General features: G+C 34.5%; 1 non-coding gene across 1 annotated transcript; it reads left to right on the top strand.

Moving 5' to 3' along the window:
• Positions 1 to 11736: 11736 nt before the first annotated feature.
• LOC114804638 (small nucleolar RNA U3) lies at positions 11737 to 11950 on the top strand. The gene has a single exon (XR_003752774.1). It is a non-coding gene; the product is annotated as a small nucleolar RNA U3 (small nucleolar RNA).
• Positions 11951 to 20860: the final 8910 nt, after the last annotated feature.

Genomic DNA, 20860 nt, shown 5'->3' with positions numbered 1-20860 from the left:
TGTGGAGAAAATGGTAGAGAAGGAAGGAGAGAAAATATAAAATGAAATAAATAAAAAAAGCGTTGAAATGGACAGTGAAACTTGGCTGCAGGCAGCTCGATTACAGTCAGCTCTGAGGCATAATAATTGGTATTATTTTAGGTAAAGGATTGGTTTTTTGGTTATTGTAAAGTCCCTGAAGGTATTTGAAGCTTTTAGTGGCTTTTTTATAATTTCTTGAAGTGAAGTGAAAAATACGTAACCGCAATAAATTCGAAAATAAATAAATGTAAATGAGTTTGTTGAGAAATAAATAACAAAATGAAAAACTACCGTTGTGCCTAGCAATCCCTCGGCTAGTTGTCAAGTGAAACCCCTTGCTGCCACCACCAAATATTTACTTTATTTGTGACTTTATCTAACCAGCTTAGAACACTGCATTTGAAAAGTCGACGTACCCATATTAGTTTTGCTTGACCACACCACTTTGCATAAACAAATATATACTTGCAACAAAGATCTCTCGTACAAAATGTCGCCTCAAAGAAATTGGGGTGTGCCCGTGTGCGTCTCCAGGGTGTACTTGAGACCGCAAAATGCGCATTTCAAACACTTTTGTTTGCTTACTTAATAGAAATTATCATTTAGCTGTCACTTTAAAAAATGTGCCCAATTAATTTAGAAAAACGTTACAGTTACTTTGTTGCACGTTCGCATACACATTCCCATTCACACATTTAACCCAACTCAGGTGTCGTTCGTACAAATAGTTTTGACACCCTGTTTATATTAAAATTTTTGTGAAAATTTAAATATTCACCGTCCAAAATCGTTCGAGGGTCGCGAAGTAATTTTTTACTTGCAGAGTTTTTTTGGTTTTTAATAATTTCAACAACATGTGACTAGCATTCGCCTTCGGTTTGTTGATTTGTTGCCATTATTCCAGTGGTTGTTGTGGTTGCTTTTGTTGGCCGCAACGCTGCATTAAATTCGTAATGCATTCTGCGGTCACTCAACACCTCAGCGCTCCAACCACCGCGTAAATGAATTATATACAAGTTCTTTTTGAAGTCTTCAGCATTTTTTTTAATATTAAATTAAAATTTGTTTTTGTAATTTTTATAACAGCTACTAATTCTACAGAACGCAGTCTGAAAATTAGCCACTAACCGCATGCAAATTAGTGTGTTTAACACCTTTTTGTGGGTTTAATATTCAAAATACGTAATATTTATTCACATAATTGCATTAGGGATATTCTTTTTTCTATTTAGGGGAAAGGCTTTCGGGCAAATTAAGATCAAGTTGTTCGAAAAATTTAGAGATCTTCGAGCTAAACCTTACTTTTGGTTTCGACAATATTGATGTCCAGAAGTCGAGGGATCGAGCTTACGAAAGGGTCTTAATGATTAATTATTATGTCAAGATCCCACAATGAAAATATAGAGATCTGTGCTCTTAACCTCAATTTTGGTTTCGACAATACTGATGTCCAGAAGTCAAGGGATCGAGCTTGCGAAAGCTTAATTATAAATTATTATGTCAAGATCCCATAATGAAAATATGGAGATCTTCGAGCTAAACCTCACTTTTGGTTTCAGCAATACTGATGTCCAGAAGTAGAGGGATCGAGCTTACGAAAGGGTCTTAATTAAAAATTATTATTTCAAGATCCCACAATGAATAGCATTAAATCCTTTCCGTACGATAGGAATAAGCTGGACCTAAGGGTCCATTTACTTATAGGTTTTTGATCTCTTATACACAGAATGTCTTAAAACTATGCCTCAAGTAAAGAACTACTTCTTTAATCGGTACTATTTATTCGTATCTCAAAATATAAGATGATTCATAAGCACTCATCAGAAGAATTCCTCTCTTAGAATTCCAAGAATTTATTTGGTTTCTAAAAGCATTATCACCTTAATTCAGAAGTCCCCTAATATTTACAAAAAACACCAGAGACTAACACATCCGCATTTTTTCTGTTAACATCAATGTTGAAGGATGCAAAACGGTTTCACCAACCGCAATAAAAATTCAAACTTTTCGGCAAAAATTATGCCAATTTTTTGCGTTCTGGCTGCCACACCTCCTTTTACAAACCGCAATTTGGTCCAGTAGCATTTTGAGCTTTTGTTGTCATTGCGGTTTTTGTTTGTGTTGTTTTAATTTGGTTGCAATTATTTTATGAAAACCGCAAATTTTGGTGTTGTCTGTGTGAGAGTGCGGGAAATTAACTTGATCACAGGTGGGAATATTTTTTCAATACCAAAATGTTTGCATATAATATTTTTGTAGAACCTATATATCGTAAGATAATATAGATATATAAGAAATCAAAGGGCTTGATTTCTTTTCGACGTCATACATAGGGTCCACCTCCAAATGGTATCCTGGAGACAATGGAATGGAGAAATTGTACTACTAATAGGTACCTAACACGGGATTTACAGATCAAAAATAACATAGTCATCAGGATATAGGATATACTCAGGAGAGTTAGACAAAACGTTGTCTATAAACCTGTCTAGTAACTCCAATAATATATAATATTTTTTAGAACGCCTAGCTCTAGTCTAATATTTAACTGCGTTTAAAGAACAGAGAAGCAATAATTTTTCATGGAAAAAACTGCTCTTCTAGGTATGCAAGACTAAGAAAATTTCTTGAAGACCCTAAAATACAAGGGAATGTACTATCATATTCTCCAAATTCAAGATTACATCCATTGAGGATTATCAAATTCTACGGGTACCAATGCAATCCTGAAGTATCCCAAAAAAGATTAAATCAAAGGACCTAAGTCAGAATAACTTTATAAGATTGGTTTAAACTGATTCACAAGACCGCTAGCTAACTATTGAATATGAATTTCAACGACTAAGCTTCTGAACCCATAAAAACTCAATCAAATCAATAGCATTGATTTCCTTTAAGTATTTAAGTATAATAGATCGAAGATGTTGGTCTCGGAAATGGGGAACATTCATGAAGTATCGCATTTGAAAACCAATATTTACTTGAGACCCAGTCGTGATCCTGTGGACTGCTAAAAGTCCTTGAATAAAGAAAGATCTAACGATCGTCAATCATAAAACAACAAAATGAATATTTCCACTGTATATTACTCGAATCACCATAATCTACAAAAAAACTTCGAGTTAGATAGACTTCGAGTTATAAAAATGTTCATTAAAACATAAATTTTTCAAAAAGCTGTAAAATTTAGATTTACCCACAGTTTTACATTAAAACATGTATTTTGTAATTTTGTTTGTTGCAGTTTGCTATTGTTTGGCTCTTGAAGTCTATTTCTCATGCCTTTGTTACACGATTTAGGAAATCTATAAGTATAAAATCATATTTTTTGTTTGCCCCCATACGATATGGAAAGACTCTTTTAAAATTGTTCCCTGATAGTAAAATTTTAAATTTTGTGTAATGTCCTGGTCGAAAAGTTGGATTTATGGAAGGAAGTTTGTATGAAATTTGACTTCTATTGCCACTTCAAGAGTTCGAGTTATGGAGAACTTCGAGTTATAGAAATTCGAATTGGGGAAGGAAATTTGTATGATATTTGGCTTCTAAACGCTATTGCGATTTCAAGTGTTCGAGTTATGGAAGTTCCACTGTATTTGGTAGATCTCCCGTCAAAATAACCTTATACAAAAACTCAAAACAAAAAAAAAATAATATGAAGAGATTCTCCTTATTCTTAAGAAAATACATATATAACGAGTACCATTTGTACATCAGGAAGATTAACAAATAAATCAAGTTAAACAATATTTATTTGTTCGAAGAAATTATGAAAAGTTTAAGTAGGCAGTCAGAAACTCTCATATATAATGCAGTAAACTTGAATTCCAATGTAAAATTGAAATAACCAAAATCCATTTAATATATCGTGTGTCCCCTAATTATGCAGCAATAAGTGGTGACTGTCTATATATAAATTATCGCTATTGTTGCCCATCGAAATCAACTCAGTGTAGACTCCTTAGAAGCGGCTTGCGTTGTTTTGGGTCATAAATAAATTTGGTTTTGTTTAAATCCTGCAGTTTTCCACAAATTCTCACACAAAAACCACGAAAATTGCGCTTGCAGGACATACCTTTCATTTCGACAACTCTATTTTATTTATTTATCATCATTCCTCCACTCACCAACCGCTCTATCAATGCATCTTTTCAACTATACACATTATAGTTGCCGCTAAGCCGCACTTGGTTAAAACACTTCGTGGGTCGTTCGCAGCCATACTCAACGTTACTGGCAGTTCCACACCGCAGCGCGAAAGCAATAAATGTCCAATAAAAATATAATTATTGCTCATTCGGCTTACACCTTCAACTTAAGGTGCGCACAACAGCCCTTCCTCGGTCTTTGTACGCCGTGCTCTTTAGCATTTCCTAGTTGTTTTCGTAGCAATTTTGTGCCTACTTTGCGCCGCTCGCTGTTATCCCTTACGCATTTAACGCTGCATTCTTATCGCTCATTAATCGCTCGCTTTCCCAAACAGCCGGAAATGCCATAAATTTTGTTAAGTGGATTTTTTATTCGGTTTCGGTTAGCCACTCCCGCACACTTGCCTGCCGGCGCTGGTCCAATGAGACAGAACTCTGAGATCCTTGGCTTTCAAGCAGGCATTATCTACCTATGTTTATACAAATAAATAATTTCACTTACACACACAGGACATGTTTGTGGAAATATATTAGATTTTTATGTGAAAAATTTGTTTATTAAGCACGCCCCCTCTGCTGTTGCTAGTGGCTGAACTGCTGTGCTGAGTTGCCCTACGACACTTGCTTTCGCCACATCTTAATTTCATTCACATTACTATGCATGACTACAGTGGTGGTTATAGACATGAGAACGGGGAACTAAGTAGAGAGGATCGAAAGTCAATTTGTGTGATGGACTCATGGTAAATCACGTTTCCTCGCTTAATCCTTGGTAAATATTCGGATAATTTCTTTCAACAGTGGTGAGATCTATAAAATATGTACTTCCTCTCTCAGTACTTCCCTAAAAATTAAAATTAAAATTAAATTTAAATTAAATTAAAATTAAAATTAAAATTAAAATTAAAATTAAAATTATTCAAGCAAAATTAAAATTAAAATTAAAATTAAAATTAAAATTAAAATTAAAATTAAAATTAAAATTAAAATTAAAATTAAAATTAAAATTAAAATTAAAATTAAAATTAAAATTAAAATTAAAATTAAAATTAAAATTAAAATTAAAATTAAAATTAAAATTAAAATTAAAATTAAAATTAAAATTAAAATTAAAATTAAAATTAAAATTAAAATTAAAATTAAAATTAAAATTAAAATTAAAATTAAAATTAAAATTAAAATTAAAATTAAAATTAAAATTAAAATTAAAATTAAAATTAAAATTAAAATTAAAATTAAAATTAAAATTAAAATTAAAATTAAAATTAAAATTAAAATTAAAATTAAAATTAAAATTAAAATTAAAATTAAAATTAAAATTAAAATTAAAATTAAAATTAAAATTAAAATTAAAATTAAAATTAAAATTAAAATTAAAATAATAAATATTCAAGTAATTTTTCTCCGTTTTCTTAGAAATAAACAAATATCTTGGTCTATATAATCTTCTTTTTGGTTCTATGTATCTTAATGCCTTTCTTTTCTTCTCTTTTATTTTTTTTGGACTACTTGTTCTTATTGGTCTGCACATAACTGTACCTATAACTCTTGTACGTATGCATTTATTTATTTGTGCCTAATTTATTTCAATTTTTATCCCTTCTGTGTACTGCGTTTGGGTTTTTGTTGTTAGTATTTTTTCTCCTGTTGCTAGTTTTATTAGGTTGCCACTAATTTATTGTTTTAAGTGGATTTCAAGTGGATATTGTATTGTATGTTGCATGTAATTAAGTGGGTGTGGCGCACATTAAATTACCCATTTTTCTGGTCTGTCTCGCTAGGTACTCGCACTATGCCCTTACATACTCACTCTTCGTGCGTGTGTGTCTTCTACAAATGTCCATATGTATGCTATGTGGCTTCTTCATTTATTGCTTTTTAAGGCAATTTCGAAATATGTTTTTGTAATAAATTTTGGTTGCAATGTGCTTTTGATTCGATAATGTTAATATTTCCTGTCATCAATTCTTAGGATATATACTCTTTAAGTCGTTTTTTAATACTACTTATGAGCTACTCATCAATTTTGTATTAAAATATTAGTCATAAAATTTTATTATGTTTCAATAAAATATTTAAGTGAAAATTTATGGTTAATTGTGTAATGCGGGGTGTAATTAGATTTATGCATTTTGGGCGCTTTATTGCACTATTTATTGTACAAGTAGCTAAATTAATAGTTTTGTGGCATTAAGAGACGAAAGAATTATTACTGGGTGTTTTTTTGTAATTGAATGTTCTTTAGAGTAGTTTGAATTGTTATTCAATACTTCGAATTTTCTTCTTAAAAAACAGATTAATTTCCTTGAATTTATAGCAGAAATGATAATTTTTATAATAAGATGATTCCTTATGATTTTATTTTTATTACTTTAATATTTTACAGTTTTACATTTTATTGAGGAGTAAACTTCCTTTCTGAAAGTAAATTTTTTAAACTCTTCTTTGAAAAATCAATTAGTCTTTATTAAACGTCCTATAGCACTTTCTTTTACGTGCCCTTATCTTTAAGAAAGTAACTCCCAATATTCAAGTTTTATTGACTTGACAAACGCACTGTGCTAGCCTTCGCTCTTTCGACTGTCCAATGAATGCTAAAACGTTGTAATGCATTTCATTCGTTAAGCTATTCAATTTTTACTGGTCAGATTAAACAATAAATATTCTTGCTCCAGCGATGCTTCAACTTCTTTAACACTTCTGAAAAATATATTCTTAGAGGTTTGCAAACTGGACCCTGTGATGTTGAAAACCTTCTCATTCGACTAAAAAATTTGATTCCTTTGAAGTATTAACTGCTCTGGTAATAAGTGAACTTAAAGAGTTTAGCGTCATTAACGTCCATGGAAACCACCTTCACTTTAGAACCTTGTTATGGCTCATCAAAAACCGAAGTAACCAAACTAGATATGTATAAGAATGTACTACTCGAGAGTAAATGTCTCTTATGACCGTAACGCCATCGAGAGGAATGATCAAATACTTAACGGATCGTCGTCGTAGATCATCATTTAATTAAGCTTCGATTAGCATACATACACTAGGAGGTTCTATGATATTTTGGTCTATTTTTAATGGAAATAATAAATTGGGTACGGGGTATGGAAAAATGATTATTCCTATAGTTGCCTTTGTTGACCACAAATAAGAATGTACCTCTTCTAGCTAACTAATTTCACCTCTTTACTCTGGAATGTTAGATATACCCAACACGAAGTTTGGAAGACATATGCTTCAACTTATGTGGATATTATTCAATGAGTAGAATTTTAAAACCGCCTATCCCACTATTTATTGCTCTCAAAACCACACGACTTGCCTTGCCAAGTATTCCTTAAACCACTAGTAAAGAAAATAATTAAGCATTTCAAATTTTAGCGCGCTCTAAAATCCAAGAGCGCATTAATTTCGCGCTTTTAGTGAAATTAACTCCGTTTTATAAGCTCATTACTTCCGTAGTTTATAAAAATCGTAAATTTTATATGCCAAAAATTAAAAAATATCTATATGTACCATACTTAATTTAACACACATTTCTTAATCAACTTGTGGCGCTTAGCATAATTTTACAGTCACGCTTTTGCGAGTACATAAGTAAGACTTTCGTGCCACAACCAACTAACTAACTTTTTTAATGCGCACCACTTTTATAACGCACTACTTATTACTTTAGTTTTATTATTATAAGTATTTTCCGTGTATTTTATTTAACTTAATATAAGACTTTTGGTAGTCTTTTTTTAGTTTATTTTGTGAATGCACTTTGCAAAATTATGCAATCATGCATGACTTCCTCACTAAAGCGCTAGCTCCCTCACTTTTAGCATGCGCTTGCAACCCTGCAACCAGCGATACAGCTCTTCGCACAGCTAAATGAAGCAATTAAATTAAAGCGTAGTAAAGCAAATTTATGACACCTTAATTTCATATATTAAGCTTTTATTACGCAGCTTATAGTAAATATAGCGCGTGTGTGCGTGTGCGATTGTCGCTGATAGATCTTCTCTTAATACAAGCAAATACTCGTATAGTAGAAGCGTGTGTGTATATTTGTATATGTGGCACTCCTTAGTGGGCGTTGCATTAGCATTTTTGTCATAAAACTAAATCCAGCGCTCAGGTGGGCAAGCACTATGCTGATTGCATCACTGACTCCCGCTAGTTGTGCGCACCCTAACTTCGTTTATTTCACTTTTTTTAAGCAAAAATTGCATCGTAAATCGGCGCATAAAAAGGTGGCGCTAAATTGGTGAATACTCTGGGAAGTTACTAAAGTTCAATGGTGTTGTAATAAAGTACGGAGTTCAGTGTTTTGTATAGTGGAATAGAAACGATATATTAAAGAGAAGGGGAACTTATTGAAGCAGAACTTTAAAACAGAATTTAAAATTTTCACGCAAAAATGTATTCAGTGGTAAAAAGCGACAGATTTATAACGTTTTTAGACAGGAGCTAATTCAACAATTAACCGGCCTCTGCTCGATTAAAACGCTTATTAATATCGATTTACCATACAAAATAAAATCTACATTTATTTCTAATCGAATTTTAATTTACTTGAAAATCAAATGCAACTCTGCGACAAAGACGTACGATATACGTTCTTTGTCTGCGATTGGCTGATTTTTTTGACAAAAAAAGCTACAGTAGATGTCGCAGCTAAAAATATGAATCAGCTGATGAAACTTAACAACTTCTGATGAAAAGCAAAAACAAAAATTGGTAACAGCTGATCGGTTATCGAATAGCCGTCAGTATAAAAGGCAAAAAAGAGTTTCTAAAAAAAAATTTTAATTGATGAATTAATTTGGCTGTCTAAAAACGCTATTAACCATTGATCATTTCTACCTATTGACAATCCTAAGTACGGAAAAAATAACCTATATGTTATCTTTACATTCCACGAGCCTGGACTTTGAGAGCTGTTGACACTGAAAACTTTTATATTCCACAAATCTGAGCTAAAACTATTAAAATTATTTGATGTTTTTTGGTTACTGGTGTAAATACTTACAGACTTACAAAGCTCCAGGCAATCATACCGAGGAGTTGGTGTTCGAACGATCGAACTACTAATGAAGTCCACTATCTAAAACTCAAGTCCTAAGAAAGAAATTTTAAAACTCGTTTCGAAGTAAAATATTCATAAGAGTAGAGAATTAGTTTGTTTTTGTGATGAGGATGCCATAAGTTTTAAAATGCCTTCGAACGACTAGACGCTTTTACAGAGTTTTTTTCCTAGCTGGGAACTCGCACCTTAGATGCGATGATGGAGTATTCAGAGCTAGAAATGTTTAATATTAGAGCACAATAGTAACGCAGTAAGTTTATTTCACATTCCCCACGGAATTTCGCACCTTTTATGCGCAACCATTTTTATAGCGTTCACAATCTCATGGCGCATTACAGATTTTTTCATCGAAGAAACAGCACGTGGTTTCGATGAGCAATCAATAATGACTGCGTTGATTGACTTCAACAATGCTTTGGGCTGTATTATCGTCAGCCCACAAAACGTCCAAGAAAAAAAGATAATAAATCTTTTAGAGCACGGCGAAATGTTTGAATTCCAAAACTGTAAAGCGACGTAAATCCAGTAGCTAATTACGTTAATGACATTGCCAACGCCAACGGGTGGGAAACACATAAAAACAACCCAAATCATTAACTTGTGTCCAGCGTTTGTGTGACGTCACGCAGTGTCGTTTGACTGAGGCCGGTAGAGCTGCGGCGAGCAATGACAATGAAATGATGTGAATAATGTGTTGTAAAAATGTCAAATGACTGTCAAGCGGTAAGAAACACAAAAAAATAAACGGATTCCGTGTAAAGGTATAAATAGGCGAAAAAGAAGCGAATTCGCAGAATGCGTCTGAATATTTGTCAACAACAGGTGGATTGACATTTTGGCTCGCTGGTGCTCGCACAGTATTGACGCAAATGAAAGCCATGAGATTCGCGGTATAAAAACCTTGTAGGGTAGTTCTAAGATCGGGTGGATCATAATAGCTTCGTTTATAGAGAATTCGGCGAGAGCTTTGGACTTTGGGCTTGCAGAGAAGATGCCTAAGACTGCTATTTAGTGAAGGTTATGGCTTAAGTCATCGTCGTTAATCACCTCTAGATCATCATGTGTTAGAACCCATACTAGAATTTAGATTTATTGTTTAGTTAAGGTGACAAGCTCTTTGGATCCTAACCTGTGACTTTCGGCTGATTATCATACTCTGGGACTGTGAGCTTGAGCTGATGGAAACACCTACGTAGGAAAACCGTAATTATACTCATGGCAACACATTGTGCCCGAGTACAATAAGTGGAATATCTGTATCTATCTGTAGAGTCACAGAAATGAGCAATGCAATGATTGCGCCAATTTAATGACAGACACGTTGACGACTACGACAGCGATGCGTTGATGATGAGGCTGCAAGGCTACACAGCCAGCGCTGAAGGTTATGTTTTGCGGCAGTCCAAGTCCAACGAATGGCGCTGCCTAACTCGCTGATGCACCGACTGACATTAGCAATGATTTTGACATTGACAGTCATGCGATTATTTTCTGCACTTTTTGCTATCACTACCATTTTTTGCTGGCATTTGCAATGTTTACTGCTTGTTTTGCTTTGCCGCTGACGCTAATGTGCTGATTTAGTTGAAGTTGTTGCATTGCTTGTATTTGTATTGCCGACATTGAAGTCAAGCGTCATTAGCGTTAGCGCGCGTGTGCAAGACAAATGTCATGGCTTGTCAGACAATCGCTTGTTTCTTGCATTGTGAGATGGAGAGTTAAGGCGCGGGTATGAAATGGTTTGAAAATTCTGCTCAAATCGATTAGTTGCAGTTATAGCTGATTTAGATTCATAATTATAAATAACAAAGTATAATTAGATTGATATTTTTAGAGTAGATTTTCATATACATATATGTATGAGAGGAGAGAAGTAGTCTGCGGAGGACGTCTGGAACTCAGCTGGCAGTAAGTCCACCACAAAGATATGAAAATTAGTGTTTTGTCTGTCTCTACTAGATTACAGCGCTCGGTTAATCGATGGATTTTCCAAGCACTCAAGCAGAAGTCAAGGTCCAGTGTAGGGATTATTATTCTGGAAACCTGATAGGTATAAATATTGGCGTATTTTTAATCAAACACTAAACTTCAAGTTATTGAATTAACCTGAGAGAACCATGAGTAAAAGTAACGTGTTACCTTTTTTGAAGTTATACTTCTTATACGACTTCGGAAAAGGTTGCGATAATTGTTTAACGCTTCAGTGGAGAGGGAATGGCGTTGAACAATTAACGCGAGAGAGAGAGAGAGAGAGAGAGTGAATAGAGTAAAGCAGAGAACTTAAAGCACTTGCCTTGCTTATGCTATTTGAACAATTCTTGTTTTTGTAGAACAATGTTTAAATTTTTGGTGGGTGACATATTCACATGTGTACGCATATGTATGATTGTATGCTTGCGCATTATTTTTTTTTTCGTTTCTGTTTCATTTCTGCGAATTCTCAACTATTTTGTATGACTTTTGGTTGAAATACTCTGCGTTGGCTGTTGAAAAGTTAAGACTATACTTCACAGGATCATTTCTGTAGTCATTCTTCATTTACTTTCTTTGCAAATCGAAAGTATTAGCACCCGCGATGAGGAGGTATATCATTTAATCTGACAGGGTGAGGTTTATGAACTTCATTTCTAATTTTGTCTTGTGGCATATTACAAATGATGTCCCTTCGATGATTGCTCGGTTACAACGGATAAAACGACTTCTGAGTGGTGATTTTAATTAATAAATTCCAAGGTTTTATACAAATAATTATATATAATAATGCGGTAATAATTGATGCGGTAATAATATTCGCGAGAAATTTAGATAAAATAGATGTAAGACATTTCATATCATATTTTAGTTATCATAATCCAATAGTAAACATTATAGATATCAATCCGTCAGAACCCATAAATGATAATTGATTAGGACATTGCTTTATAAAATGTGAATTTAGGAAAATGTTGGTCACTCCACCATATTTTTATCCTTTCCCTCTCGCTATACAAAATGATATGCATTTCTTGGAATATCACTAAGAAGTATAACTTCTTCTGCGCGTAGGGACTCCACGCACCTTTTTTTATTTTCGAACGAGCCTCCTTTTATTTTTATGTAATAATAAAATGTATCCGGTTGGTCATCAGATTTGGCGTTGAATGGGGGATTCGTACAAACACTACCTCGAATCCTTAGCTAATGGCCCAACTTGTGCCGTTCAGAGTATCCTTGGACTCTTCTTCAGGAGCATCAGCGCCTGCCGATATGGTTCCTGAGTCCCCTCCAGTCTAGACGGTTCGAAGGGAACCCTGAACGAGCGTGAGAACGCAATGCTCGCTTTTGTCATCGCCTCGAGTCTTCCCTTCCAAACTCTCGATATAACTGATCTCTCTGTTAGAAGTTAAGAACAGTTTGTCAATACCATGCAGTTTCTTTGCGTTTTTAGTTTCCTTTTGGGGAATATTTCGTATATCCTCCAGGTGCTTGAGTTCCACTCTCAGTGTTATGAAGATCTCTTTACGAATTACTGATAGTTCCTTTATGACTAAGAGCCATAGGTACCACAATTTCTAGGTAAACTCTTCGTTCGTGTTCTCTCAAAAATTGTACTGTAATAAAATTTCAATTCCGCTTAGCTAATCTATTACAAATGTCAACTGTATGTGCAACAAATGTCATTACAGTTCATCAAGCAGTTCTGTCAAACGTCCCGCCAATTGCTGCCACACACTTACCTACCACATTTGATTGCCTGCCTTCGAGTTGGCTTGCCACAATTGCGCTGTCATTCGTTTTAATGGCTCATTTGATGTGCAATGGAGTCGTCAGCAATTCGTGCTCACTTACTTGCCACACTGCAACGCACTAATTCTTCAACCAAGCGGTTGATCGTAAGTTCACTGCACTCCACACCACTACACATCCATCACATGCTTGCCATTTTGGCCACAATTTCGCGCACAATTCAATGCTCTTTGCAGTGCGTGCCACATTACATGCCACCTAAGGCACCTGTATATGTGTTACGTATGTATCCAGTTTCTTGCCACTTATTTTGCCATCGGCGACATTCATTTTGATGGTCAATAAAAATCGCAAGTCAATTTATTGCGCGTCGTATTTACTGTGTATCGCGTGGCATGATGTCCTTTATGCCACGGTAAAAATGCACATCAACGTGTAAGTAACAAAGGAGCGTTTCTTTGGTTCCAGGTTTGTGGTTGATATGTCACATTTTCTCTGCCACATGCAATGTTTCATTAATTTATTGCATTCATCAGCTATTTTTGCGTTTATTTTTTATATTTTTATTCGCAAATACTACCAATAGCGATAGCAAATGTCCTTTTGGCCACCTTAACTAGCTCGTATTGAATTAATTCGCTGATCGTAGACAAACGATAGGAGCCGTTAATGGGTATCATTAGTCATACAGCAATATACAGTTAGCACAAAAGGATATATATGAAAGTTCCGTGTGGTCTTGGTCCCTTTAATAGTCGCCAGTCAATCAAGGTAGCCTCAGTTAGGAGAAATGTTAACTTCCGGTGCAATGAACCGTAATTAGTTTAATTTGCGCTGTGGCATCAACAATATAACAACAATTTACATTTCAGTAAGCCATATATAATGTTTAAATATTGTTTATTTAGTATTTCATTTTTAGAAAATTAAGAATCAAATAGAATTTTAGATGGTGAATGTGGTATTGAGAGAGTGAGAGTTCAAAAGAAAGAAGCAAGTCAAAATGGAACATACTACTGTTCCAAACTCTCAAATTTTTGTCAAAAGCATACTTATGCTTCACTATATCTGAAAGAAATGAAAAAAGATCGGATATCTTATAGAACTTGCGATTTGTAAAGCTAAACTATCAGAATGCTCAAATTTCTCATAATGTTCAAATACGTATGTCTAGAAAGTTTTGATAATTTTCGTATATGTTAGGTTGGCAAATATCTCCCTTCCGCCTTTTTGAAATTCCCACTCACAGGAGGGGTGTAGAGTTCCCCAGGACAAAGCCCGACCACACACTTCGTTGATGACTCGTCAGAAGCTACGGGAGCTTGGATGAGAGGTTTTATCGCATCCACCATATAGCCCGGACATAGCGCCAAGTGATTACCACCTGTTCCTGTCCATACCGAACGCTCTTGGTGGTGTAAAGTTGAACTCAAAATAGGCTTGTGAAAAGTGTCTGTCCGAGTTCTTCGCAAATAAGGAGGGGGCTTCTACGAAGGGGGTATTATGATGTTGCCGTCTAGATGGAAACAGATTATCGAACGAAACGGGGCATATTTGCACTAAATACGATCACTGCAACACTTGTAAAGAGGGAGAGTGTAAAAAAGGGAGAGTGGAAAAGAGATATTTGCCAACCAATATTATCGTCCTTTTGATCCGATAATATATTATATCATTTCAAGAAACTTGACTAAATATACCTTCTCTTAGGCACAATGAACTTTAATTCTTTTTCATCTTAAGTTATAACTTAATGAATAATATTGGTTTCATTATGAATCGAAGTATTATTTTGCGTGATTTATATAACTACAGACGTTCCTAAAGTAATATGGGCAAGATTTACTATAGTTAATTTAAGAAATCCTTGTCTTTTGGTACTTGGAACCATTAATATACCAGAAGTTTTGTATGAAAGGTGAAATTTTGTAGAGAACAAACTGTTTGTTCATAGGCCATAGATATAGTACCATACATTCATTAAAAGATCAGTTCCACAAGTAGACTAATGATCCCATATTATAAAGGAACCTACTTCCATTTGCTACGAAGGAATTTTTGCACACTAAAATTGTACCAGTTTCTTCTCATTGGGAGGAGTCATTGCAACTAACTGGATTTTGGTTTTTGTCAGCTCGGAAGCTTTAAGAATAATTTCTCTACAGATTTGTCAATCTAAATATTCAATCCATATTACTAAATATGTAAATTTATAAATTTTAAAATAAATCAGGGTCCTTCAATATTTTCCCCCTTAAATCACGCAATAGCATAAATCATTTGTGCACAATTTTCCAGAGTAATAAATCAATTAATGCCAGCACAACGTAGACAAATTCCCTCATCGACAGTTGAACGAAATCAGGGCACACGCCAGAAGCATCTCTTAGAAAATACCCTAAAGTCTTATGGTTTGTAATTTTTCACTAATCATTTATCAATTGAAATTTGGTTGTTTTACATGCGTGGACGCATGTTTTCATTTAAAATGCAATCACTGTGACAATTTTGTGGCATGCGACTTATATATATGCGGCACGGACACACCCACATTTACATACAAGTAGTGATACCCTTTCGCTCTTTCAACGCATCGCATGCACTTGGAGTAATTCTCAACACTTGAATTTTGCTCCCTTTTCATGTGGCATCTACAGTTAGCTGATCACTGTTTCGAAATTTCAACGCTGTCATTTAATTAAAATGTCAACTATACTTGTGACTCGTGTTGCAATATCATTTATGGTATAGCCTAGTGCAACGCGTGCCACATGTGGCTGATTAAGTTGCATGTATCATCCAAGCGGTTGGGGACCACTGCTCTTTTATACAATTTTTCTGCCAGACAAAACTAAGTCTATGTGGCATACTTGTTGGGGTCATACCACATCCTAAAATGCCGCATTATTAATTAGGAACAACGAAAAATTATTTAACGCTAGAATTTTTAGAAAGGAATGTGTGGTAGAAGCGGCAGTAGTGATCGACATTGCTGATCCACGATTAACATGGCTCTGATTTTGTGGCATGCTTTGGTATTCTTCTAATTTTAATTTTACTGTGGCATGTGCCATGGTCCCTCCTCTTCAAACTGGTGCTATTTGAGGAGTTTCGCGACAAATGATGGGCGTGCTTTGTGTAGGGAGATTTTCTCTGTTCTTTTTTCTGTCCAACTTCTGGTCCATATAAACTGTTTGCACGTGTCAGATGTCGACTTCGCTTTGAATAACCAATCAATTTTTGTGTAGTCGATTAATTTAACTTAATGAATTTGTAGTACGGTTTGATAATTTTTCAAATATAATTATTCTATCTTCTAAAATAGAATATGCTTATTGGAAAACCATAAGAATTACGCTCTGGATCGCACAGAGGTTGATGATCTTCGACCCCTTCACTGTTTCTAATTTTCTGAGATTGTGGAGCTAGGTGGAGTAGAATTATCAAGTGACAATTTTAATAAAATAAAACAGTCTTTAAAGATATATATGTTTACTATTCCAAGGGGATCGAAAATATAAAGCAAATAAGTCCAATCTATTTGACTTTCATGACGCTTCTGATCAGTTAAAGTTCTAGATCTTATGGAAAATTACAAGCGTAGAAGCATTGTCCTAGATTTGTTGAAAAGGACCTGACTGTAGGTCCATACACTATATAGGAAATGCTCAGGAAAGTATAAGGACAAAATCTGACAGCATAGCATAGAATTAACCGTCCTAAGAAGAGGTAAGGCATACATATAGTCGACAAAATACAGTCGTGTCTGGGTCCTTCAAATATCTAACATAATCTCATCAATTGATCGTAAAAAGTGTTACCTTAAATCCCATAATCATGGAACGGGATCAATCAAGTGCCCTGGCAGAACAGAATATTGACTAGACGACCCTAATAAAAAGTGGTTTAGTGCTTATGTGATCGTTCTTAATCTTTTATATAAGAAATCATACCGAAATCTATCTTCCTTCTAACTTCCTTTAAAACTCTCACACTACGCTCATCAAGCAATCCATTAATCCGAGTAGATCAAAAGTTCGCAAAAAAATCCGTCAGAAGCGGCTCAACTTTTGTGGCAAGTAAATTTATCAAAATGTCAAATAGTTGTCAAGTGACTTAGAGAAAAGTCTCAAAAGGAAGAAAATAACAATTCTTAAATGTCAAGAAATTCGATATGCCACTACAGGCGACAACTGTTTCAAATAATGTGTTGAATGTATATTTTTTTTACAAATTTTGAACTTTTTTATAGTAAGTGTTGCAACAGTTCAAAGGGCTTCAACGCCAAAAAAAATTGCACGATAGAATTCGAAGAAATTCATATGTGAGAAAAAGCTTTTGAAAACCATGAATGTACATATATACAGATACATACATATGTCAAAAGCCAAAAAAGGCCGCAACGTTACAAAGTAATCCATTCATTGCACTTCAGACACACAAATCGCTCGCAGTTCGCTTGACGAAGGCGCATAAAATACGCAAGGACAATGAGCAGCCAGTCCAACGCCACAACGCCTGACTGACCATCGCCGCTCAATGAGCGTGTTAAAAATTACAAAATTGCAATTAATTGAAACATGAATTATGCGTCGCAGTCAAAGAAAAAGCGCATATACATATATGGAAATAGGTAAATAAAAGTAATGAATAAAATTACAAAAGATTCTCGAAACAAATGCGACAGCGACCCTTTGATGTGCGCGCCACACTCAACGCGCTGAAGATGAATGTGTGTACTTCCTTGTTTTTTCCACTTTTTTTCACTTTGAAGCCGCTGGTCAGACAACTTAAGCGTTTTTTTCGACAACCAAGCGACACAAAGGACACGCATATGAATGACAAAAGCCACAATGCTGATGAGCGAAGCATGCTTTTGGGCGCATATTTGTTTTCACATGTCAACATGACCAACAAAGGATGTGGATGGACAAACACGTACACAAGTTTGTATATGAATGTGTATGCATGTCGCTTGGATGCTGCAACACCGTGTTGCATGCTGCTCATTGCATGCCTGCGGCGACATTTCATCATTAATCAGCCGCCTTTTTAAAGCAAAGCTGCTGCTTTTCTCCGCATTTTCAATGAGTTTTTTATTTAATTAATGCATGTGAATTTGCGCTGAAAAATTCCTAGCAATTACTTTGGCTTTATCATTCTCAGCACTTACCTTTGTCTTTAGTGCGCCGTGAAGTCAACGCTGACCTATTCATCATCACTTCTTTCGCCTGTGATTTTTGAAAATTCCGTCCTGTCCACTTTCTTTTAATTCAAAAGCTTCCCTGCGCTTGTCTGCCCCATAATTAATCATCTCATCAATTTAAAATATTTGTGCTCACATCTGCCGTGTGATGCTGTGACAGCATTGGCTACTTTGTTTTTCCTGTTTCGTTTTTTCTTTATAAAAGTTTGTGATAAGATTTTCCACTTATTCGGCGTTAATTTTTCTTGAATATTCATAGCCGCAGCTGTGGTCAGCGTGAGAAATGTTATTTTTTACAAATGGAAGGAAGATGTAAGGTGCAGAGGTCGCTAACGATACAAAACTGTTGAAAACATCCCATCTGAAAACTGAGATTTTCATCATTTTTTACGAAAAACCAGAAAACTTAAGTTTTAATGCAAATTTGTCAGCATCTTTTCACAATCAATCATTATCCATCATGGAAAAAAAATATTAAAGGAAGTAAGGATATAGGACAGTTTTCTTCAGTAAAAACTTTTCATCAGAAAATGATTCACTAGAATTTCAGAAATATACTAAATCGTAAAGATAGACAAGTTCTTAAAAATTAAAACTATTATTAGGCTATTAAAGCTAGAATGTCAGGAATATTTTATGAAATCAACTTTAAAATAACTAACTTGGCTAGATAAAGAACGAATAAGTATAATAATAAAGGTGACCTTAGAAACTATTACAAAATATATTTTCATAGAAAGAGTGTCAGTTTCCGAAGCAGTCAGTGAAACGTTTTCTAAATAATATTAAAACAATATAAAAAGAAGTACGATTTTTAAAGCGATTGTAGATGATACTAATCATTTAAATCACTTATATAGATCTTGAAGGAATCTGTTAAGAAAGTTTAAAGTTTTAAAGAACTTCCGATGGTTTTCAAAGCATTCTTAGTATAAAGGCAGAACAAACAAATTTTGAATATATATAACAAATGTTTCGGAAGAATATTGAAGAGATAGTTAGGCTGCGAAGCCATAATAATAGAGTGTTGAAGTATCAAGAAAAGATACAAGCTTTGAAAAGCCCATAGACATTTAGCAGTCACAAAATTAGTGAATTTTTAAGTGTTCAAAGAGATTAAAATCAAAGTAGGATCAAAAAGACGATAGGACTGTGAGCTCTATGTATAGAACTCAAAGTAATCTCAAAGGAATCCAACCTTAAAACCTACTGAGAACCTCTTAAAAGAAATATCGAATTAATTTCCTTTTAAACTACCATGATTGAACATATGTATTTGTCTAGTTTAAAAAATAATGAAAAAACTTAAGAACAATCTTGAAAAATACTCAGTTTTTGTATCAACTTTAAATGGTTTCGATGAAAACTTGGTTAGATATTGAACTTCTGAAACGAGAATCACAAATATGCAGGAGCGGAAAAGACCTTTATGTCACTGCCAATCCCCAAATATGGACCTAACGCAATGACAATGGGCCTAGAGTCCAGCACAAACCATCCATGGCGATTGAGTTCTACAACATCTAGTTCGCGTGATGAACTTAAGGACAGGAGTTCTCGGGACCATCGATTAGAAAGAATAATTTGAATAGCTTTCTATCAAATAACTCCGGCAACTAAAAATATATTGTTAATTTAACTGAATCAGAGGATAGACCTTTACGTTCAGAGAGGCTCTTACAAGCGATACTGGCCTGTTGCTGACGAAAATATGGATTTCTTATACTTTAATTTCCTTAAATTCTCAACCTAGATTTTACTTGCATAATATGTTTTTCCTTCAATTTTTTTAGTTTTGAAATCAATTGTTGCCAGTATTAGAGAATTTTCTTGATATTCTCTTGAAGTCCAATGTCAAATACATAAAAATCAGCTCAGCTACTTGATATTTGTCAATTCAATGTCAAAACGGTTGTAACGTCAAGTAGGGCTATAAAGTATAATAAAGACAACATTTGAAAGCTTAGAAAATAATTTAATAAATTAATAAATTTTCAATACTAGAATATACTTAGAGCGGACTTAAGGGACAACCTTGAACTATGAATATTGTAGCATAATTGACAGTTACATCATAATCGTTGGATTGCTTGCTACACTGCCAAAACTGCAGAGACATTGACAAGTGTAATCCAGGCATAAATTGGCGTAAATCTCAAGCATCTGCACTTGAAAGCAATTTACAGTCATCAAAACTAGAATTAGGCTTATAGAAAACATCTGGAAACTATAGACAAATTATAGAGCACAACGTCTAAGCTCCACTGACAATTGCGACGCCTTGGACACTTTTGACACAATCACAGCTGACAATGTGCGAATGTGGTGTCGTGGCATGCGTCACAAGTGACAAGCTGCTGTGTTGAAAGCTAAAGCGTTGAAATCTCACAAAATTAAGTAGTTACAAATGTATAGTGGGATGAATGTTGTTGTGCAAGATAAAAAGGTGGGGAGAAGTCACCCAAAAAATGCGATGATAAAAAATATTCTGCTGACATTGAAAAGTTTAAGTGGCAACAACCAAGTGTCAGCAGCTCAGGCGAGTGATTTCATTTGGGTGCAGACGCCACACAACTATTTTCAAAACACATGTAAGACATATAGGTATATATATAACGGTATTTACGAAGTTCGACATGTGTTTGCTGCGCGGTGTAGACCCTCACCCTCGCTGCAATTTGCGTTCGT

The sequence above is a fragment of the Zeugodacus cucurbitae genome, chromosome 4, assembly GCF_028554725.1.
Source record: "Zeugodacus cucurbitae isolate PBARC_wt_2022May chromosome 4, idZeuCucr1.2, whole genome shotgun sequence".
Classification (NCBI taxonomy): domain Eukaryota; kingdom Metazoa; phylum Arthropoda; class Insecta; order Diptera; family Tephritidae; genus Zeugodacus; species Zeugodacus cucurbitae.
This window is presented reverse-complemented; position numbering and strand designations above follow the sequence as displayed.